Here is a 23,854-nt window from a genome sequence, read left to right as displayed (position 1 = left end):
AGGACATGGCTGGTGAAGGATAATAGCCTTCACTTCTAGCACCCAAGATTTAAGCATTTCTTACTCTTTCTGGGCCTGGCCATCTCTGCTTTGCCTTTTCTTCCAACTACCCCTTTTCCCAAAGCATGAAGAGCAAGGAAAATACCCTGGAGGAGCTGGCAGCCAGCGTTGTTCCCTAGGAAGCTCTGTATTACCAGGGTGGAAGGTGAGTTGGGACAGGAAAGTGGATTAGTGCTGTTTTGTTGTGGTTTGCTGTGCGTTCTCAAAAATCAATCTGGGCATGACTGTCAGATTCAATGAAGGGTTGGACCTCCTGGAAGGCCAAGAGGTAGGAAGTGTTGTCTGGGAACCAGGAGGCCTGGACCCTGGGAACAATTCACTGTGGGATTTAGCCTGCTTGGCCTCCAAAACAGAGAATGTCATTCTAGCTTCTGCATCCGTGTTTCCACTGGAAAGCCGTTCTTCGAACTGACTAATTCTTGCTTTTCTTCTTGCTGACACCAAAGAGAAAAGTAGTGTCTCTTATCATTAAGATGTTCTTGTAGGGGCACCAGAGTAACGTTAACTACTTTGAGTAACAAAATTAAGTCTATGTGGGCATCAGAAAGGGAGTTTGTCATTACCGTTTCCCCTGAGATCAAGGTCGGTTATCACACTGACAGCCATGCTTGACTTTTCTTGACCTGTTTTGCCAAGTGAGCTAACAGCTTTACCTGTAGCCATCCATCCATCTGGGGAAGACACATCTGTAAAAACTTACATCACTTGGTGTTTTGACACCTGCTGGGTGGACATAGCAGTACATTTAGGAAATTCCTCCTGATGACTAATCTTAGTTTCTCTTGTTGTAATCTGAATATACTCCTCTGATTCTTACAACAAGCCTGTGAGCTGAGGCTGGCTGGACAGCTCAAAACTCTAAATTAATTATCTTGGGTGAAACCCTGGGTGTGGCTTTTATTTGGGCGCAGGCGATAGAAAAGAGGTGTGGTATCTAGGTTTCATTCAGGCAAAATCTGGCCTCTCTCTGGGTTCCCTTGTTTGTTTATAAACTTGCTTAAGTGAGGTTTTTTTCCCTCTCTGGCTGTCCTCTCCTCCTCATATCCTGACAGTCTCATAGGTAAACTTAGAAGACAAATACTTCTCAAACTGTCACCGAGGGTGCCATAAAAGAGACATTTGGACAGTGGTGCTGGGAGATCCTTGTCTTTGCTCTATGTAATACAAAGGGTTTGGGGTAGCCCAGATCACCAGGGGGAAGGCAGTTTTTCTTCATTTAGCTTTTAATTGCTTTCTTTCACTTTTATGTATAAAAGATTGTCCATTTAATTAACTCAAGAATGCAATTTCAAAAACGCTAATGCTTTACACATGATGGCTTTTAAAATAAAAGTAGCATTCTAATATTGCATAATGTTTTCCTTTCCCCTCACTCTCCCCCTCCTCCACCGCCACCCCTCCAGTCTGCATTCACCTTTCACAGGAGAGGGTTGTTGGGAGGAAAATGCTGGTCTGGGTGGCACGTCTGCCTCCACTTTGCCTCCACTTTCCCCCGAGGGAGTGCTGTCCGCAGTGACACTGTGATACCGCAGCCGCTTCTTTTGAATGTGCTACCGCTTCTGTGAAGAGAAGGCGCTCATCCTTTCGCCCTGGTCTGTTTTATGACTAAATCTACTCTCTTTTGAGGTCGTGGGGCCCCTACTCCTGTTGTTGCCTTTTAAAAAGCATCATTGTGGTGGATTATATAGGAAAATGAAAAAGAAGACAAAGTCCTAACATGTCCTGATTTCCTTTGGCCATTTCAGTAGAAGAAGCCTGTGTGAATTAGCCTGAGGGTCGATTTTACCATTTCCTCTCCTCTGACTGAAAAGAAATTTAGCTCTTTCTCATTCCATCTTATGCCCTTACCAACATCCAAAGTGTTGTGAATTCTTCATGTCTTTGGTCTGTCCACTTTTCTGTTGGAGGTTCCTCAAAGCCCAGAATTTTGTCCTTTATACCAGCCCTCATAGCCCAGTCACTCCAGCAGATGGGTTTTTGAAAGCACAGTCGTTATGACACGCTTTTTCTTCACCAGTTGGGCTTGAGGAAGGGCAAGAGTGCACATAGAGATACATGCACGTGCCATGTGGTGGAAGGGATCCTGGCGGTCACTTTGATTTTGTAGATGAGAAGAGGGAATGGAGCCTCAGAGGGGTCAGTGACTTGCCCAAGGTCTCATTGCCAGTGAGGGTTGGAGCCTGAATGAGCTCTGCTTGCCGGACTAATTAATTGTTGTTTTGTGAGCTTCATGCCTTCTTGGATTTTCACTGGTGGATTATGATCCAGGTCCCGGAAGGGACATCGGGAGTCATGTGACTCACTCACCTGCCTTGAAGCCTGCTTGTGTAGCCGTCATATTTTGGTTCCGACGATGTCCAGGGAAGAGCTTTATAGACCTTGTAGTGTACACTATAAAACACATTGCGCTTAAATCTGATTTAACTCTCTCATCAGATTAAGCCTGATTTCTTAGGCTGTGGCCTCCCTGGCGATGAGATCCTAGGTCGTTTCTCTGCGACTCTGCCAAGGGTTTGTCTGTATTGTGCTGCAGGTCACTTTTCAAAGGGATCCTCTCTCTGACAGCATCTCTTCTCCAAAGAACAGATTTTTGAGTCCACCAAAGTGATTGCAGTGGTAAAAATTTCCACCCTGGAAAAACGATTGTATAGCTATTAGAAATGACTAACAGACAGTTTCTTTCCTGCAGCCGAGTGTGTAACACTGACTTTTTCTCAACTGTGCGATGTCGATATATACATGCGCATCATGGGAGAACTACATAATCTCAATTCCATATTGTGTTCGTAAAAGTTACCTTGGAGATAGATGCTTTCTGAAGGAGAACGGAGCTCGACTGAGAGGGCTGGAGGTTGGAGGTAGTGTGCAGTGCAACACTTTTTTTGTTTTGTTTTCTGTCCTATTTGGGGAGAGAGATTTTCAAATTAACCTGGAATGAATAGAGAATATAGCAGGAGATGGACTAGATTTTGTTAAAGTCTGCCTTTCTTGTAATAGGATCCTTTTTCTACCTCTCACCTTTATTATTATTATCATTGCTTTGTACTTAGGAAGCATTCATTGTAGAAGACTCTGCACGGGTTTTGAATGCTGCTGGTGAGAGCAGAGGCTGATGGGGACCATACGGCTTTATCATTCATTCATTCCTGGGTTCATTCATTGAGCTATTTAAACCTCTGTGTGTGAGAAGCCATCCCCAGATGGTCTTTTGGTGCCAGTTTTAGCTCTGAGAACCCCCGGCCCTGACAACTTGGGGCACAGAGAGCAGATGACTGTACTAAATAGTTGGAGCCATTAGCAAGTGGCTCGCAAGTCTTACGGCCCAGGAGCTAGAACACTTATCATCTCCAGCATCTTAGGAATCTTTTTCCTTGTCTTTTTCCCTTTTTTCAAAAAGCCCTGAGTGAATCAGTAAGCCAGCTTCTATTATTGTACAAGCTGTCACAGTATCTGATTTTTAGAGTGGAATTGATGTCCGTGTGCTTATTTATGGGTCTCCTCAGTCATGGCTCTCCGCCTTCTGTTCTGGAAGGAGTTCTCTTTAACATCATGGTGAAATTTTGCACTTGTCTCCCTCCTCGTCCCTTCCCCCTACCCTTCCCTACCGAACTGTCTAAAAGACACCTAAGTGATTGGGAAATTGCCAGTAGGGGTTGATGAAGGTGGAGGGTGGTGGTCAGTTTCCTTACACGGACGGGGGACATGGCTTCTGTGGGTGGACCACCTGTGGTGTGGCAGGCTCTGAGCTCCCGTTAGTATATAGTACCTCATTCAATCCCCAGGACAGGCCTTGAGCATCCTGGTGTTACAGATAAGAAACCTCATTTGGATGCATGAGAAGTTCAAAGAGATTAGATATTTAGCCCATGCTTTTAAGTTGCATAGCTGAAAATCAAACACAGGCTTGTCTAGTTTCTTAGCCTGTGCTCTTAATGCCTTCTTGGATTTTTTTCTGGGTGTTAGGATAGGCTGGCTTCAGCGCTGATGGGTAGACAAGGGCACCCAGATAGAACTGGCTTCACCAAACTGCAGTTATACACCTACCTTCCATGTTTGCTTCTTCAGTGGGTCAGTCCCATTTATGTGCTGAAGATGGGGCACATATGTTGTCTTAACCCATGACAGGCCTGATGGAGCTGAGACCTGGCACTGGGGGAGAGGAGGCTTTGGGAGGACCATATGGAAGAGGGGAAGAGTGTAGGGCGCCTCCCCATCATCAAGATGCCCGTTTTTTCTTCTAGAGAAACTCATGTTGGCCTTTTGGTAGGTCTCCATATGAATGTGGCAGTTGTCTAAGGAACTTTGTTCCATTGCTGACTGGCTTGGAAGGTGCTGGTTCCCCAGAAGCAATAGCCGGTTTGTGGTGAGTGTGATTGGTTCTTTGTGCCTTGAGGTGTGATATCTTTTGCTTAGGAATTTGGCTAGACTGAAAATGTCTGTAGCTTTCCTTGGCATCCAGGACCCTTGAAGGAGGGCCCTGTCCCCCATGCCCTGGAGCCACTCATGCTTGGAGAGATCTGGAGGTTGATGGAGTTCCCCGGAGTCTGGGAGTTGGGAGCACAGAGAGGCCCAGATGTTTTGCATAGTTTTTTTCCATTGCCCTGATCAGGAATGTGTTCCCTCAGGACGGGTTATGGCCTGGAAGTAAGCCTAATGTAAACATCCTTGCTGAGGCCAGTCCCCTTAATCGAATAGAAATGGTTTGGGGATAAGCCTGTTGGGGGTAGGGGGAGAGAAGAAAGAGGAGGGGAGGGGAGATTTTTAGCATTTGAATTCAGAGACTGTTGGGGCTGTTCTTCCAGTGGGTTCCCAGGCAGAGGCCAGGGCAGGTTCTGGCTCCTTCATGGAGTAGGTGTAGAGAGACCTGGCTTGTTCTCTTTGGGTACTCAGTTCCCTGAGACAGTGTGATAGAGTGAATGAGAGCATGGAAGTCATGGTTTAGTTGAACAGCTGGGCAGAGCAGCGAGGGAAAGCGAGGTGTTCCAGAAGAGCCAGGACTGCAGGCAAGAGTTGGTGCAGCCACATGAGGACTTCTGCAGGGTGCCTACCCAGTCAGATACTTCAGGGCCTTCAACGTCATAGTCAAAATCATTCTACTTTGAAAACCTGTGCTTTGAGGGGATTAGATTCCCAGAGAAGGGTTATTAAGATTGTGGGAGAATTACGAGTGTTTGTGCGTGGTGGAGAGATGCTTAGGGCTCTTGGTAGGGACCTGGGTGTCACAAAAAGGCTGGCGCCCTTCACTGTGTCTGCTTTCCCTTTTCTTCCCTTTTGAGGGGCTCAGGCTTTCTGGGAGATTCTGGGTACCTCACCCAGACCCTAAATTGGAAGACTGGGCATAAAGCGATCTTCTGTAGCAACCCGTGTGCAGACCCCCAAAATGGTGAGTGATCTGGGGTCATCAGGAGGGAGTTATGTATTGCTGATCTGACCTGGATAATTTTCTCTTTTGTAGGGGAATCTAAGCACACACCAGTTAAAGCCACAGCAACCACTGCTGCCCAGTTAGTAACTTTTAGGACTTTTGTGTGAGGCCGGTTTAAGAGCTTTGGCAGAGACGCCAAGATTGGTGTGTTGGTTTCGCTAGTGCAGATTCTAGGAATAAGGATCTGGCATCAGAGAAGACCATAGTACCAAAGAGGCAGCACGGACCTCTCTATTCTGACGTCTTGGAATCTTGATGCTTGAGTGTACCAAGGAGAAGGAAGATGTAAACAATTTAGTTTGCCTTCAGGATGCAGGATCTAATCTAAACATGATTAAACTGGTCTGATTTTATAGATTGGAATTTCTAAGTGATAGAAACTGATGAGGTTAATGTGAAATATTTACTTAATAAAAAGCCTCATTACCTGATGCTGAAGAGGAGAGAAAAAAAGATTCTTGGTAATATGTCTGACCTTTTGGAAATGAAGTTGCTTTAAACTTTTCTTGGTAAAAACTGAATTCTGTGATCTTGTTTTTACACATGCTGTGCTTAAATATTAACACCAATTGAGCAAATTGCCTTTTAACTGCCTTTATTTGCTTTCATTAACAGTATAATTTAAAAGCTCAAGAATTTGCATGGAACCTGTTGTGCATGTTGGGGGGGGCTATTCATAAATTAATCGTGAGAACATTATCTTTAAGGAAGGTCATGAAACACTAGCACGGTTTCTGAAAAGCAATGACATGTTTTTGCTGTTTCTTGGGGACTTGATGTACTTTTGGCTTAGAGATCTGGGTGTGTGTGTGTGTGTGTGTGTGTGTGTGTGTGTAATAACTTGGCTGGATCAAGAAAAATTTTAATGACTGGATATGTTTTACGTTAAGTTGAGTGAACTTAATTACACTGTAGTTTCCAGAGAGCTAAAGGCAATGCCATTGGTATTTAAGCACTAGTTTCAAAATTAAAACCAACCTATATAATTGGTCGTGCTTCTTAAATTGTTTATCCCCTCCTCTCTTCATCTCTGGCCTGCCCCCTCCCTCTTTCTCTTTCATTTCCACACCAACAGGGAATGGAAAGAGCAAGAGAAAATGGCCAGTACTGCTAACCACAAGATTGTTCTTCTAGCGTGTAACATTAACTGCATTGTCCTTTCATGAAATTACTCTAAATATGTGAAAAGTTTCCAGAATGATTTCACTGAAATCAGTTGCTTCCTTCTGTACAGATGTTTCTGTGGTTTAGAACCTCAGCCAAGGCAAACATTATGAGTGAGATGCAGAGACCACCGTGTCCTATGAAGGACTGAAAGTTCCCCTGGGACTTATTTTACACAAGCTATTCTGACACCTCTGTTTTGATGGTGCTTCAGCCTTTCATTCTCCCTCTTCGTCTCCCTCTCCCGGTGCTATTGGTTTGTTGTGGGTGGTTTTTCTAATTAATTTAATCTGTAGTCTAGTTTTCAGGGTCCACAGATGCCAGAATGCTGACTTTATTTATCTCTAGTGTTTTCATTGGCTACTGTTGAAACACATTTTTCCTCTCCCCTTTTTTTACCCTCTCTGTTCTTTTTTGAGGCTTCCAGACCCACGTCAATAAAGAAAGAATCTCTTTCTTATGATCACTTGTCAGGTGTGTTTTCTTTGGTGTGTGTGTGTAGAAATATATATTTTAAATAATGTAATATACATTTTTAAAAGATCATACGTAAAACCCAAAGTGTATAGAGGGGAAGATAAACTTGACTACATCAAAAATTTAAGACATTTTGCTGCTTCTTGTGTTTTATCTTTTCCTTATACATTTGTTGGTTGTCTTTCTCTATAAATCAGAAATATCAATCCTTTATTTGTTGAATGCATAGCAAATATTTTTTTCAATCTATCATTTGTCCTATAATTCTGGTTCTTTTATAATATAATCTTTTTATAATTTATTTAGTTTTAAAATGTCACATGAAGTCTGTAGAATGGATAGTGGAAAGCCTTTAATGGTCATATTTTAGAATTTAAATTTGGGAAGATTGTTCAGAAATTAGAGGAAAAAGAGAGGGAGAGAGAGAGAGAGAGGGAGAGGGAGGGAGGAAAGAATAAATGATATTAAAAAAAAAAAAAGATTGGTTTTTGTTTTTCCTGTAAAGTCCGCTGTCTTCTGAGGACCGCTTCCCTCCGAGGGGAATGTCATTCTGGCGCTTTTAGCATGTGCCTGCAGCACGAAGATTTTTCTCTTCTGAGGAGACTTAGCTTGAGAGCTGTCTGTCCACAGCAGGCAGCCCCGTCTTGTTCTTTCTGTAGTCCTCCCCAGTCTTTCAGACCTAGTTGAAATGAAAGCTCCATAAAGCCATCTCTATTTCCATAAACTTCATTTTTACCTCTCAAAGCTTTCTGACTCATGATAGAAATACTTCTGCATATCTAACCTTTCTTCTTTGAGTTTCTCTTGAGAGCAAAGATCTTCAATGACGCATCTTTGAATTCTGCACTGTCTTTAGCAGTCAGTATACAGTAGTAATTTTTGAAGAGTAGTGTTTACCAAACGGATCAACATTCATCCATTTCTTTTTCCTGCACACTCTTCTGAGTCTCGTACATCCTCCAAAAGAGGTATTTGGGATCTTGAAGTCCAACACTGAATGTATTTTGCATAAATAACATTAACTTAGAGGTATTGACTTAGAACCTGATTGGAGTTTTGGGAAGAAGAAAAAGGAACCATAGAAGGAGTTCCAAAGCCGCTGGCATGGATCTCAGGATATTGCCTATCTACAAGGCATCTGATCATGTCCTTTTCCCAAAGGTAAGTTGGTGGCAGTGTGTTCAACAGATATTTGTTGAGTACCTGACAAGTGTTTTTCTTTGTTTTTCTTTGCGAACACGTAGTACAAATACAAATAAGTCGTCATCTTTGCCCTTGTGAAATATTCCATAGTTTGAGATTTGTTCAGGAAATGGGTTTAAAAAATGCAGACATTCTATTTGGATTACCCATGCTCTCATTTCCGCTTCCTAAGTGAAGCTGGTTGGTGCTTTTCCAAAACCAACTCTGTTGTGGTCACTGGGGGCAGCCATAAGTTAACTAGCCATCCAGTTAGTCTTCAGCTGAAACCTGGCATTTTTTCTTTTATTTGTGTATTTATTTATTCATTCAGTTAGTCATTCGACAAAAAAGTTGTTTAATCAATATTGGCTAGATTCGTCAAGTTTAAGTACATAAGCTCCCAGTCTTTTTCTATTAGAATGCTGATTTATTAGTGGAAATAAGGGATGGTGGGGATAAAATTGTTACTGAAAACCTCCTCGCATGGGCTGTCTTATAACTTCCAGGTGTTTCAGTAGAAATAGTACTATTTCTGTCTCCTTGACATATTTTCAGGAAAAAAGTAGATATACTTATTCCTCTTAAGCATCTAGAATAACCTGATATTCTAATTGGAGGTGATTATTGGAGAACGTGTCTCTGGTACTCAGCACAATGTCTGTTACAAAGTAGGGGACCAATAAATGTTTGCTGAAAGACAGAATGATGGATGCAGACCAGGGGTAGGAAATTGATGAGCAAAAGTTACTTTGGGGTGATGGGGGCAGGAGGAAAATCTGATTGGGGAGGAACATACAGGGGTTTCAGTGTATATGGGTGGTTTGTCGTAACATTTTTTAGACCTTTTGGGTAGCTGAAATATTTTTAAAATTTCTTACTATTCTTCCACTTGATCGATCTGTCTTTGCTGTTGAGTTTTAGCCTTAGTGCTGTAGAGGGAACATATAGTTAAGCTATAGTGTTTATTTCAAAAAGTTAGCTTCATTTCTTAATACTTCTTTCTAGAAACAGAACATATGTTATTTTTTAATACATGGGATGGAAGTCAGGGTGGAAATTAAGGTGTTTTCTGGAATGTTCCAGTCCTGGCATAGAAATAAAGATCTTAGAAACACAGGTTCCTCCTTCCCTCCCACTTGTTTTCCCTCCCTCCCTCCTTTTCTCCCTCCTGCCCTTTCTCCCACCCTTCTTTTGTTAAGGGGGAGGTAGGAGAGGATTGTGTAAGAATGGAATATTGCTGCCAACGTGTAGAGCCATTTAATTTCTCTATCTTCACCTGAGGAGCTGAAGCATTTACCACCTCTGGGAAAAGACCTTCTAGAGAAAGGAACCATTGATTTTATATGTGGATGTGACCAGCAAAGGGAGAGTGTGGGTCTTCCAGCACCATTTAAAGTGTTTGGGGTCTGTTGTCTCTCCAGAGGTCAAAGGTGAGAGAGACTTTTTGTTGGTGGTATTCTCCACTCCCCCCTCCCCTTTTTTTACTCCCTTTCCTTGTTATCTCAACTTCCAAACATCAGCTTTGATGTCTATTGTTGGGACTTCAAGAGGACTCTTAGCACATGGGCAGGTGTTGGTTTTAGTGAGCAGGCGAGAGAGTCCCACATTCTTCTAGGGAGAGGAGTGAGTCCCACATATACCTTCCTGGCTTTTCCCCCCCAAGCAGCCCCAGGCCTCACTCTTTGCCCTGGGAGCAGGGGTCCACCTGGGAGCAGGAATCCACACACAGCCTGTTCCTGAGCCCCAGCCCACTGAGGGCGTCTCCCAACAGGGTGGTGGGTGTGCACCAGGACTTTCTCCCTGTCTTTTTAAAGCCTGTCCTAAGGGATCTGTCTTCCTTCAGAGCCTCTGAAGAGAGGTTGTCTAACAGCCGCGTATTAGGGTTTCATTAATCAAAGACACTTCCACTGCCCCTTTACAGAAACACAACTGCTTTGGCTGTCCTCTGCTGACAGCCTGCTAATTTATCTTTCCTGGAGGAAGGGAGGGGAGAAGGACAGAGAGGCAGGCGGTGTCCGCCTGCTCTGCAGAAGGGATCGCGCCCCGGTTCCTAGCATCATACGTGCATTCACATGTTGCCTTTCATGTTTTTGTTCAGAGCAATAGGCCGCAGGCCACATCCCCTCCCCACCCTGTCCACTCAGCAGGGGTTAAAACAACTGAAAGTCGACACTAGAGATGGGTTTACATGGTCTTCTTTTTTTATTTGCAAAGAAAATTTTCACTTCCAACTCCCAGCCCCAGGGGTTGCTGAAATTGGGGGCAGAAAGTGCTAGAAGAAAGAAATAAGAGTATAGATGCATTTGTTTAAGTGTGTTTAATGGACATTTGAGGTGAGGTGAGGGGTGATGGGGACATTAATACCTGTGAGCCACTGATCTGAAATGGTACAGTCTTCCTTTTCAGCCTTGCCGAACCACTCATTCTCAGGTCAGAATCTGACCTTCTGTAACCCTCAGCTCAGAAGGTGGATATTTGGGCATTTGGGAACCTCTCAGGCCTCCTAAGTAGGTGATTGAGCTGTGTGTGTGTGTGTGTGTGTGTGTGTGTGTGTGTGTGTGTGTGTGTGTGTGAAAGCTAGGTTTCTACTGGGGAGTAGCTTTGAACTCACTTTATTCACTTCATCAATTATTTACTGAAAACCTACTAGATGCGTTTGGCTCTGTTGGAAAGTAGTGGTGAGGCACAATCCATTTCCTGGCTCTTAATTTTGGGTTAGTACTAGTACACAAATGGCTGTTATAAAAGGTAGAATAAAACATGTTCCCTAAGACAATTTGAAAATGCGATGGAAGCTCCGAGAAGCTTCCCTCTGACATATATTTAACAAGTATTTATTTAGTCCTACTATCTACCAGACAATGAAGATACAGAACTCCAAAGACTTGGTCCTTTCACCCAGGAATCTTACAAGCTAGTGGGGGGAGACAGGGACATAGATACAACAGTACATTATAGTATAATAAAAGTGGTAATAAGATGAATATGATATAAAGAGAATGGAGGCGAAACAGTGATTGACTATGCTTTGGGAGGGGCTGCAGACAAGACTTTACTAAGGAGGTGACATCTGAGCAGGGTTTTGAAAGAGGAGAAAAGATCACTGGTTAGATAAGAGGGAAAGGCATTCCAGGTAGAAGAAACGGCGTGTGCAAAGGCCCAGGGGAAGGAGTAGAGAACGGCAGACCATTTGGCTTCATTGAAGCTTGAGATATATGAAGAGGTAGAGGTGGTTGTCAGAGGCGATGCTGAGCCCATTGTGAAGGTTTTGCTTGCTCAGTTAAGGGACCTAAATTTTATTCTGTGTGTTTGGGGCAAGGATTTTCATCAGATGATTGAAATAATAGGAAGTGCATTTTAGAAAGAGCACTTTGAGTGTGGTATTGAGGATGGATAGATGGGAGTCAGCCTGGAGTCAGGGGCGCCACTTAGGAGCTCGTTGAGTGGCTTGGTTGAGAGAGAATGCAGGCTGAATTATGGTAGTAGCAAAGGCAGGGGGGTAGGGTGGTGGAGTGGGAGAGGTAGATTGCAGAGGTGAAATGGTTAGGTCTCAGCTGATCGGGTGGGAGGATTATGAAGAGGGAGTTAGGAGAGACTCCTGAGTTTTGGCTTCGATAGCTTGTGGATGGACTATAAAAGAAGTTCTGGGTAGAAAAATCATTAAGTTTATGTTTCGGACATACTGTTTGAGGAAGTCTTGGAAAAACTATGTAGAGGTAGTCTGTGCATTTGCAGTGGGTCAAAGATATTTTGACAAGTTGAAGTTGTCTCTATACTAATTCTGTTGTGTTCATTGACTTCTGATGACATTTTAAAGTGTACAAGAATCAGAGTATCTTAATTCCATGGCAGGAAGCAGTAGTTTTGTAGTCCCCTGAATAATGAAAAGTGTTTTCATCAAAGACCTTTATTCGTGTGTGTGCTGACATCTGGAGAGCAGAGATAGATATTTTCCTTAGGTCTGGATTCCCAAGCCAGGAGCTCTTCCCTTGCTCCTAATTAATCCTTTGTAGTTAGTGACTGATGAAATCATGACTCTATGAAATTTTAATCCTTGGCTGTATAGACACAACTGACTTTATCACAGGACCCCAGGTGTGTGTCTTAAATTAGCGTGTTGAATCGATTGCATATTTGATTACTTTGTAATATCTGCAAGATCTAGAGAAAACAGGCTGGAGTTTTGGGGAGGATTTTTTTTTTTTTGTAGTCTTAATTAATTCTCAAAGATATCTCATAGAACCTTAGAACTTGGAGATCACACAGTTATTGTAACTGAGGAAACTGAGGCCCTGAGAGTTGAAGTGACTGAAATCTTGGCCTCCTGCTTCATAGTCTTTGTATCTATAAGTTAATGTCCTCTAAAATGGGAGAGAGTTTCTCTTCTCATCCCATTTTCTTCAACTGCTTTCTCTCTTGGCACCTGCTCTATATTCACCCAAGGGAACCACAGAGTTTGAGTCCTTCCACATGTTTTCTCTACATCTCTTTGGGTGCTTTATTCAACTCAGTCACAAGCTCTAAAGGGTGGCAGTGCCATGTTAGGAACCAAGTGAGGGCCTTTGTCTGAGTCTGTAGATTATGGTGATGGTGATTGGTCTTGAGCTGGGGTGAAGGGCTGGGAGCTGAACAAGAAAGGTGAAAAAGGGAAGGGCCAGCATGGATCCTAGGGTTCCTGTCTCCTCATCAGCCTTCATCTCTAAATCTGTTTGTCCCTCAGGACTCCTCTTTCCTTCTTCTGGGAATTCCTGTAGCCTTAGCCTCTCCATGATGGTGCCTCCACTGACAGGGCTTTGTCAGGGAGCCAGTCTCCATAGTTTAAGGTTGGGAAAAAACCTGAGGGCCAGTCAGGGATGCCCACTTGTAGTTTCTGGATCCCGTGAAGCCCTGCCTGACCCATGTTCAGAGAAACCTTGGATTTCCTAGGTACAGAATGTTGTCCACATCCCACTTTTCTAGTGAGGAAGCTCTTCCGCTGATGTGCTAGGAAATGTTACAACAGCTAATTCTCTAGGATGAAAACACCTGATTTGTAGCATTTACTAATTTCTGTTGTATAGACTCCCACCGTGGCTGATTTCAAGGTTGACAATGTGAAGTCACCGAAGGCAGAGTTGGGAAAAGGTGCCCACAGTAACACCACAGCCTCTGAATGCAGGCATTGAAGTCCTGGCAACCCTAGACAGGCTCCAGAATGGAGGTCTAATCCTTGGTTGGGCTTCCAGGAAGGATGGATGGTTATTTCCTCACCAAACCAAATCATGAAATCCATGGCTCTGTTCTTTGCTATTCCTATGTCTGGTTCTTGATTCCGGCTAGCACCATGGATGTTAGGTAAAAATACTGCATACACTGCTGTCATTAGTTGAATACGTATGTATATTACGTCAGCAGATCATTGCAATAATTCCATGAAATAGGGACTCTTATTATCTCCATTGTACAGGCGAGCAAACTGAGACACAGAATGGGTAAGTAACTTGCTCAGGGTTATATCAACTCTAAAAATAGACCCAGAATTTGAAACCAGTATTGTCTGATCCCGGATCCCAAACCTTCACCCACTATATTGTACTGCCAGTTTTATAGCATTTCACAGATGTCTCCAAATTCGACTCTGCTCCCAAGGGAGTGTCTTCTAGCACAACCTTAGCTCCTGATGGCAGTGCTTCATTTTGGACTGTCAAAATAGATTCTCTGAGATGTGGGGTGTCATGACCCTATCTTTGGTCAGTTTGGTTGCAAGGAACTGGCTGTCCTCTAAGACAGTTCCTGAGCCCCAAGCTTATAAGTTTCACCGAGGACTGAGATGGCTGCATTCTTCATAGACACTGGGTTTGCCTGTTCCAAAAATGGTGATTTCTATAGCAACCATTTATTCTAGCAGATGTGTGCCTGATATGGTTGGCAGAGGGTGGGATCAGAAATGGAAACGGCCTTTTATTCTTCACTTACTGAATGCACACCCTATATGCAAGGCACATAAGCAGGAAAAACATGGCATCCTTAGGCTCTGAATAAGATCTATGGCCCAGAAAAGAGGTAATTGTTTAAGACTGATTTTTGTCTAGAACTTGAGTTGGGCTATATTTGTTTTTTTGGTTCTTTAAGAACATTTTTGGCAGGTGTGTCTATTGAATTCAGTTCACTGGATGCTGGCCACTTTGGTTTTTGTAGAACGTGGACTTTTATCATTTACATGCGATAAGACCTGCCTGAACTTGCCTTGTCTGTGTCCCAAATTCTAGAAGAGAAGGAATCTGTCCAACGAAGCTCGTGTAGGTGTCCGCCCTTGGCCAGTCACTCTCTGAAGGCTTTGTGGTGAGGGCCCTTTTCTTAGCTTGGGCTGTCATAACAAAATACCACAGGCTGGGTGGTTTCAATAGTAGAATTTATTTCTCACGGTTTTAGAGGTTGCGAAGTCTGAGATCAAGATCTAGCATGGTCCAGATCTGAAGGCTCTTTTCCTGGCTTGCAGATGGCTGTCTTCTTGCTGTGTCCTCACATGGCGGTGGGGGCTGGGGGTAGGACAAGTGAGTGCAAGCTCTCTGATATCTCTTCTTATAAGAGACGCTAATCCTGTTGGTCAGGAAATCACCCTTATGACCTCATTTAGTCTTAAATACCTCCTCAATATAGTCACATTGGGGGTTAAGGATTCAACATATAAATTGTGGGGGACACAGTGTAGTCCATAGCAGTTATGTAGTATAACATGGCCACTGGGATCCATCCTTGGGCCCTGTGGATTAGAGGGGGAGTTATCAGGCCCCCAGAAGGAGACCGCTATAGATGGGAAGGCTGAACACTATGCCAAGACAACACCATATGCCAGATCAGAATCAACCTCATTGTCGATGCACTGCAGTTGGGATGAATGGCTCTGCTATGTGTATGTATGCATATGTGTGTGTGTGTGTGTCTGTGTCTGTGTGTGTACATATACACACATACACATATATACATATAGACAAACACATACACACATACACACACAACTAGAGCGGACTTTTTGGAGAAGGAATGAAGGAATATTTGAGGATGGCCTTGGATTCCTGTTGGCTGTTAACGCTGTAATGAGCTGCTTTCCACATTGGTTTACACATGGAGTTTGTAATGATGTGTAAATTTCCATTTCTCGTGCTCACAGGTTCTCTGTCCTTCTGAGGAATCATCAAGAAAGAGCTGGATTTACAGTTTGCCAGTCTCTGAGCTCTGCAATCCAGAGGAATTAAGTGTCTCTTACTGACAGCGGCCTTAAAATAAGGTTTTAAATAAAATAAAAAGAGGCAATGTGGGGCCACTCATTCCTGTCACCTATAGTTAAACAAATATATGAGCACCTTTTGTGATATATGCCCCAAAGCCAGTGGGATATATGCTGCTACAGAGACCAGAAGATGAATATATTTTTAAACTTGGAACCCATGAACCACTTATTATTTCTGAATTAGGAATCGAAACATATGAATAATCTCAACAGGATTTCAGCAGATGTATTCTGCTTTTAAGGCCGCTTCACTTTGGGGAAATGGTCGCGGGTAATGGGAAGCAAAGTCCAGCTTGATTCTCCCTGTGACTCCTAGGACATCCAGCTCAATTTGCCGGTCACCATCAGTGTTATTCGAGGCACATCACCGCAGGGTCAGGATAACTCATGGAAGAAAGCAGCCTTCTTTATTTTTTAATATATCAGTGTCACCAGTCCTTACAACAGAGGCAGTGAGAAGATGGGCTCTGGGTGGCTTGTGTTCATGGCTGTGAAGACTGAAATGGCAACAGCCTGCAACAGAGTTTTCAGGTTTACCCCATGTGCCTCTCCCGCCCTCTCCTGTCTCTCAGTATCTCTCCCTTCTTCTCTTCTCCCAACCTGCTACCATACAAGGTCCAAGAACTGAGGTGCTCTGGAATTCTACCCTTGCTAAGCTCTGGGATTAGGGTCGGTCGTTTGGAAAGGGGATGATGGGAGAGGAAAAAATGCCCAGACGTTAACCCCTGGGGTCCGTAGCACTGGGAGGCCTTACCGTTTTGGCCACTGGCAAATCAGCGTCTCTTGGCCGCATCCCTGAAACCTGAGCTTCACGCACCAGAAGGAGACAGCTAAGCCAAGCCAAGCTGATGAAAATCTTTCTGCCTTTAATAACTGCTAGGCACACCTGTTCCAGCTTCTCACTCACTCTTATTGTCAGTGGGACACAGGAATTCCAAGTGCACATTGAGGGGGCTGTGGAGGAGGAAGGGTCGTGAGCAAGCGAGAGGCAGTGTCTTGTCCTCAGGGAGCTTGCACATGACTGGGGGCGCATTCCTCTCCCCGCCCACCTAGCGCTGAGTGGACAGGCTGAGCGTGTGGGGCAGGAGGGCACTAGCCATTACTGACTCTCTTCTCTGTGCCAGGCACACAGATCCTAGACCTCTGTCTTCCCTATCTATTTTCCTCTAAACTTTTGTTGGAGTTCAAAAAAGTTAACAGTAATATATACGTTTTAAGAAATGAAGCAATACAAAGGTATATAAAGAGTTAAGAGTATCCCTCACTGCCCACCTGCATTTCAGTTCTCCTCTAAGGAAATTAGCATGTATTTTATTTTTATAAAATATTTTGAAACTTACAGAAATGTTTCAAGAAAAATACAGAGAACTCCCATTTCGCCTTTACCAGATTTGGGTTTATCGATTTCTAACATTTGCCCCCTCGATTTCTTCCTGATCTGACCTGACCGTACAGCAGCCTTTTGCAGTAAGAGGAGGGCGGTGTTCTCCTTTTCCATTTAGACTTGAGAAAGCCGTGGCCCAGAGCTGGTGAGCAGTGTGTTCAAGGTCACATAACTATCAGATGGCATGGGAAGGGTTCCAGCACGTTTCCCCATGATGTCACTTGTGTTTTAATTTTTGTCTTTCTTCCTAGGACTTCTCCTTGAACTCATAGAAAGAGTAGAAAAGCAGTTGCCAGAGGCTGGGGTCTGGGGTGGGGGTGGGGGGGGGGCGGAAAGGAGAGGTGGTGAATAGGGCGTGGTTGATAAAAGGATACAAATTTTCAGCTGTAAGATGAATAGGTGTGAGGATCTAATGTATAACATGCTGACTACAGTTTTTGACACTGTATTATGTAATTGAAGTTTTCTAAGAGAATAGAACTTAAATGTTCCCACTGAAGGAAAAAAAAGGATAAATGTGTGTGGTGATGGATATATTAACCAGATGGGGGGAGTCATTTGTATATCAAATCATTACGACGTACACTTTAAATATCTTAAAATTGTTTTTGTCAGTTATACCTTTCTATAGCTGAAAAAATAAAAGGAGAAAAAGAAAAAGAGAAGAACTAAGGCACTGGCATACTTGGACACCGGGATCGATGGAACACTGGGATACTGTGAATACATAATTAATATTTAATAAATATTGGTTGATTGGAAAAAAAAAAAGACTGCAGAAGTCACATCCATTTCTTTCACAGGGGGTGATGTCACAGGAAAGGAGAAGGTGAAAGTCCTCCCCAGACCAGTGAGCTCCCCTCCCCTGCTGGTTTGGTTTTCCCTCGGGACTCGGGGGAGGGGGAAGGCAGATGGGCTGGCGGGAGGGAGTCCAGCCAAGGTGCTGCTTGTTGCAAGGGGCACCTTGCTTCAGACACTTTTTGCTTTGAACAGTTAGATGAGGTCTTTCAGGATCAAGCCCAAAAACCCTTTCCTAGGAAACTCACTCCACAAATGCATTTGTTTTCCATGAAGAGGCAACAGAGAAAACAAAATGAGCAAAGTGGCCCTTCTCATGGAGAGACGGAATTACCTTTGCCTTTTGGGTGGGTGCTTCTGGGTTTACGCACTCAGACTGTTGGGACTGATGTGTTCTCAAAAGCAGAGGACTGGAGTGCTTCGGTTTCAAGTCCTCAGTTATATACGAGTCCTCTGCTAAATGTGAACTCCTGGATGGAAAGGTTGGAACAAGTTGCGTCTAAAGGTTCTGCCTTTTGAAGGCTTTTTCTGGCTCTGAACATTTTGCTTCTAAGAAATCTCATTGGGATTCATCCCTTTTTCCAGGCATGGATAATGCTTTTATCTAGTGCCAGCTCCGCCCCAGCTGGTCTTAAAATGAGGTGAATCTGCTACTCTGTATTGAAATATCTAGAAGGGAGCCACGAAATAGGAGCCTCATGATCTTCTCCCCGTTTCCTTATCTGTGCAGAGTTTTTCTGGTAGCGGCGCCTTCTGGCCCTGTCCCTTTCTGAGGAGACATGTCGGGTTATCGGGGTGGTAGTGGCCCTGAGTGTAACGTGGGTCTGGACTGGCCTGTGGGGATAACCCAGGAAATCTGGCCATGAAGGAGCTGGATGATGTGGTCTAGGACAGGAAAGTTGGCACGGCCCCTCACATCTCATTTGAGGAGACCTGGTATTGAGAGTGGCCCTGACCTTGTCTTCGTCGAGGCTGGGTTTGGCAGCCGGGGCTGCCGTGATAGTGGTGAGATGAGAGCTGAGGCAGGGGTCAGACGCTGCTGCTCTTGACAGAAGTTCTGAAAGCTGTGCCCCTGGGACTTTTACAAACTGCGAGGAGGCCCTGTGTGTGTCCTTAGCTGAAACCAGAGGCCCAGGTCATATGACCTTGGCGGGGGTCCGCTCCTGGCCCAAGGACCCCATGAAGTCCTGTACCTGTGAGGTGCTACCCTGATCTCTCCACCTTCCAGTCCATGGCAGAATCTCTGCTCCATGAAATTACACTTATTTTGAGACCAGCTGTGGTCCTTGATTATTCCAGATGTAATAGCCTCATCTTCCCCAGTGAGGCATAAGCATCCTGAAGGCCGGGACCTGTCCTTTTTCCTTTCAGTTGAGTGAGGCAGGGAATGCTCGCTCCTGAACCCCGCCTCAGGCCCTGGGTTAGAGCTCCCTGGCTCCTAGGTCATGGTCACTGCCTTTTCTTACCTGCTTCCCTCTCTGCATACCTCCCTCCCCCAGGAATTCAGCTTACTCCTTTGGGTCACACAGCAGCAATGGACTGGAATCAGAATCCCTGGAGTGGGCTCAGAAATCTATATTAAATAAGCTTCTCGGATCATTCCAATGTGAACTGAAGTTAGAGAACCACTATCATGATCTGAAGCCTGCACTTCCCTACTCCCATAAACACATACACATGCACATGCATTCAGTAGCTGCTTCTGCTTCTGAGGATGTTCTGCCTTCTCGATGTCTGTGGGAGGAGTGTCTGAGTATGAAGTCGAATGGGCTCTCAACTAGGACTCATGGCAGGGGTTGGAGGAGACCGGGATTGGAAGGCAGGGGGTGGTCTCTGAATGGTGTTCTTGCAAGGCTGCTGGGGAGGCAGAAGGGCTTTTGGAGGGGCCTGCTCCATTGCTGGAAAGCCTGAAGCCGCCATCCATGTGGCCAGCCCGCGGCCACACAGGTCTCTGATTCTTTCATCAGATGTCACATGTGCTCCCTTGGCAGTCCTGAAATGGGGCTTTGGGAGGGGTTTTGTGATTAATCTTGTGTCCTAGAGAACGCAGCTCAGCATACATACGTTTTAGGATGGAGTTGCATAATCGTGGTGCTGTCTCCTCGAAAGGCTGGAGACTGAGACTTGAGAGTAGGGAAGTTGTCCTTCCATCCCGAGCCTCCCAGTTGCATCACTAGCAAGGTGAGGCAAGTTGATAAAGATCCAAAGGGGAGGGGACAGGGCTGTAAGTAGGACCTGCCTGGATCTAAGCCTTTCTCGCTTTGTTTTTTTCTTCCTCATGATGATCTGGTCTTTATTTGAGATATCTATGTATTTAAAGGCTTCTTATACTAAGGTTAACTTATTTTTATTTGATAGACATATATGTAAATTTATATATATGTATATAAATTTAAAACTTTTTATACTGAGGTTAACCTCTCGCTAGCTTATCTCCATTTTTTTTTCTTTATTCTTTTGCCTTTTCTGAGTTTTAGGGTTATATTTTCTATGTTGATTCTTTTAGTAGTTGTGCCAGATACTTTAACATGGATGCTTTAAAAGTCTAATGTTAATCGTTCTTTTAAAAAAATTTTATTTTTCAAGTGGAGTTGGCATTCGATTTTTCTTTTTATTAGTACAGCATAGTGATTAGACGTCTGTATCTTTCTTGCTTAGTTTTGATAGGACTTTGGAAAATTTCTCTCCCTCTCTAGAAGCTCAGTCTCCTGTCCCCTTGCTCCCATCGCATCTAGTCCAGTGTCCATGGCTACAGTGAGCAATGAGAAACCACTAGAGCCGTGTGGCTTTCTTGGGCAGGCCTGGGGGAATCCCAGAGTGTTGGCAATTTGGAGAGTGATGCGCAAATGGTGAAGGGTCAACTCGCCCACGTGCTCGTGCGGCACCAGCACGAACCCCCCGGAAGCACTTCTTCAGGGGACCCCTCCCAAGCCAAGAAAGGACGGTCAGCAACTTAGCCTGCACTTTTGCTTTATCAGCGGGCGGCCCCCAGAGGCTTTTGAGAGGCCACGTGCAAGGTGGCTGAGCCATAGTTCTGGGGAAGAGGGATGTATCCACGTGGACACAGTGGGGCAGGCTGAAGATCTCAGCCCCTGGAACCAGGCAAGGCTGGGTTTGAATCCCAACTACCATTTTCTAGCTGTCGAGTCCTGGGCATATTGCTTCACCTTTTGACCCTTAATGTTCTCACCTACAAAATGGGGGTACAAGCAGCTAGCTCCTAGGGTGTGTTAGGAGGATGGGATGAGGGGAAGCCAAGAAAACCTCGTTAGCACCTGGCCCACAGTGAGCACTAAATGAGCATAGGTGGTGATTGTGATCCTTGTGTGTTTTGAAGATACTCGTTACCTTGTAAAGTGAAGCTTGAGCCCTCAAAGACACCAGCGTCTGGGCAGGGGGAACCTGGGCTGGTATAGGAGGGGGCCTAAGTTAGTGCAGTTTTCCTTCCCCAGAAATGGTCACTCACCCGTCACCTGCCCCTTGATGTGTCATTTGTCCTACCTAAGCTGCCTTCCTCAGGGCACTGGAGCAGCCAAGGGGAGGCTGGCCCCTAACACAGGGGGTAGAGTCTGCAGGTGCTTGGAGCCCTGGAGCAGGAGGGGAAGGGACACAGACGGGCCCCGTGTGGGTGCTGGGTGGGCAAGGGGGAGAGGACCAGGTCCTGTGTGCATCCAGGTGCCAAGAATCTGTTCTGCAACCTTAAGTTTTAGCCTCCGGCCCGGATGAGAGGTGGCGCTCTGCCACCCAGGACTCACTCGCACCCTTCACCTCCAGAAGCTACTTCGCTCTCCTTTTCTTCACTTTGAAAAGAGTCAGCAAAATCCTTATTTCCATAAGCATTTTTCTGGCTGTAAAAAGCTGAATCCCAAACCTGTTATTATAGCTGTTCATGCTATTTTAATCTGCTCTGTTTAGAGGTAAGAGGGTAGCAATGACTCTGCAATTACTGAGTGCATTTGATCCATGGCGCAGCTACCGGAGCCGGCAGAGAGCCCTCCGAGTGGGATGGGACCGTGTGTGGCAAATCACTTTGGAATTTACTAAAAATATGCCCCTTTGCAGCCATGCAGATATCATAATTTTCCTCCCTGAGGCTTGTTGAAATTCCCAATCGCTTCCTGCCATACGCTTGCTCCCAGCACGAGTCCCTCGGCCCTCCTGCCTGTTCTCTTTCATTCTTTGTCTCGGTCTTCTTGGCCAAATTCTGACTGGCCTCTCTTACCCTCCATCCCATCCCTCCCCTTTTTTCTTCCTTCCTCTTCCTTTCCTGCTCAAAAATATTTTCTACTGACCAGCACACTAGTGAAACCGTTTTTCGTTTCCCGTGGTCAGAAGGAAAATACTTTGAATTCTACATCTACCAACGATTTCGCATTTAAGCAAGCTGGCAAGCTGGACCGACGCCGCGTCTCCTACATACAGTAATTGCTGCATCCCCAGGCTCCCTGTTCTATCTCTGTTCCTATTTCATTCACTTTTCTATTTGCAGTCAGCGCAAAATACGGGCTTCTCTCCCTCCCTCCCGTCTGCAGCCCGCTTTCTAGTCAGTGACCTTGGCTTTCCAGAGTGCCGCACTGTAAATGAAATGTGGCATTGCCACATGTATCTTGATAAAATATATCAGTGGATGAATTGATTTTCATATTGATTTCCTTGGACGAGCAAGGCGTGTGTGGAAATCAAGTGTCTCTTAATGGTAGTCCTAGAGAGGACGCCTAGGGAGGAGCCGGCTTTGTTTTTCTTTCACTTAGGAGAAGTTTCTGCTCGTTAGCTTGGGAGAGAGGCCTCTGCTTTGTAGGCTTGAGGAAAGAGCAGTGTCACCAGGGTGCGGCTCGACCCCACAGACGGCTGTGCCATCCTAGCAATTGCCTGGTTCTTAGGGAAGAACCTGCATCTGAACACCCCCAGCTACTTTGTTATTGAAAAGAGCTGAGAAAACTCAGACCGTATTGGAGGCCATGTGCATCCAGCAGAGTGGAGGGGCTTGGGTGGGGAGGTGAATTTGCATGTGATCGTCATACCCTCCCCCTGGCCACTTTCTCCTTTCATTTGTCAGGTTAGTTAAGATGTGGCGTTTGTGAATTCAGGACAGATGCTGTGGCCCAAGGGAGCCAGGGGTGCTTGACCAGGTTAATTTCTGTGTCAGCATCAGTGGTTGGCATGTATCGGTATGTGTGCTTGCAAATACACATATGTAAAGATCTGTGTGAACTATGCATGGTTTGGGTGTGGATGCAGGTAGACAACAGCCTCCAGGCTTGCAGTGGCTTTTATTAGGGAGCTCTGGAGGACCAAAAGGACAGTATCCAGTGAGGTGATCAAAACTTCATTTTCTCTCCTCTGCAGTTGCTTTCTCAATTCTCTCCCCTGAATGCTTTGAAATAAATAGATGCTTTCAGCCCTCTGTTCGATCCAAGAAGTGAGCTGATTGTTGAAACTTTTTATGGAGCTAAATAAGCATAGCTTAAAGTGATGCTGTGTGTGTATGTGTATCTTGTGTAATAAAACACAGTTAACTGGAGTATTTGGGGATGAAGTTCTGGTAATTCATTACGTTTTCTGGCCAACTGAAACTTACCTGGAAAATCCTTTTGGTTATAAGCTCTGCTGAAATGTTTTGCGAAACAAAACAGTGTATTTTCTTGCTTTTGTAAGCACCAGGTGGTGTGAAATCGTTGAGTCCTGTGACATTTCATGAGCTTGCAGCACATGAGGGCTAGTATCTTAGTTATCACTTACATCGCTCGTGCCGTATGGAAGGTGTTGAATTGGCTTGAATTAATGTTTACCCAAGAAGATAGTCCTCGAGCAGGGGCAGTTTTGTCCCCTGGGGCACATTTGGCAGTGTCTGGAGACATTTTTAGTTGTCATAACTGAGGGAAGTTGTTACTGGTATGTAGTGGGTTGAGGCCACATATGCTTCTAAACTCCCTAAAATGATCAGGACACATTGCTTAACCTCTCTGAGCCTCTTAGGGACAACAGCATCCACCCTACCCCCAACTCGACTCCATTACAAATAATTATTGGCCTAAAATGTCAATAGAGCCGAGACTGAGGAACCCAAATTTGACATGTCTTTCAAATTTTTTGT

The 23,854-nt window shown here is 44.7% G+C and overlaps 1 protein-coding gene across 3 annotated transcripts in view; it reads left to right on the top strand.

Annotated features, from left to right (window-relative positions):
* ZBTB16 (zinc finger and BTB domain containing 16) overlaps positions 1-23,854 on the top strand; it is a 178,225-nt gene that overhangs the window by 40,212 nt on the left and 114,159 nt on the right. The gene's annotated exons all lie outside the window — the stretch shown is intronic.

Source organism: Pteropus alecto, unplaced genomic scaffold (assembly GCF_000325575.1).
Source record: "Pteropus alecto unplaced genomic scaffold, ASM32557v1 scaffold224, whole genome shotgun sequence".
NCBI lineage: Eukaryota > Metazoa > Chordata > Mammalia > Chiroptera > Pteropodidae > Pteropus > Pteropus alecto.
This window is presented reverse-complemented; position numbering and strand designations above follow the sequence as displayed.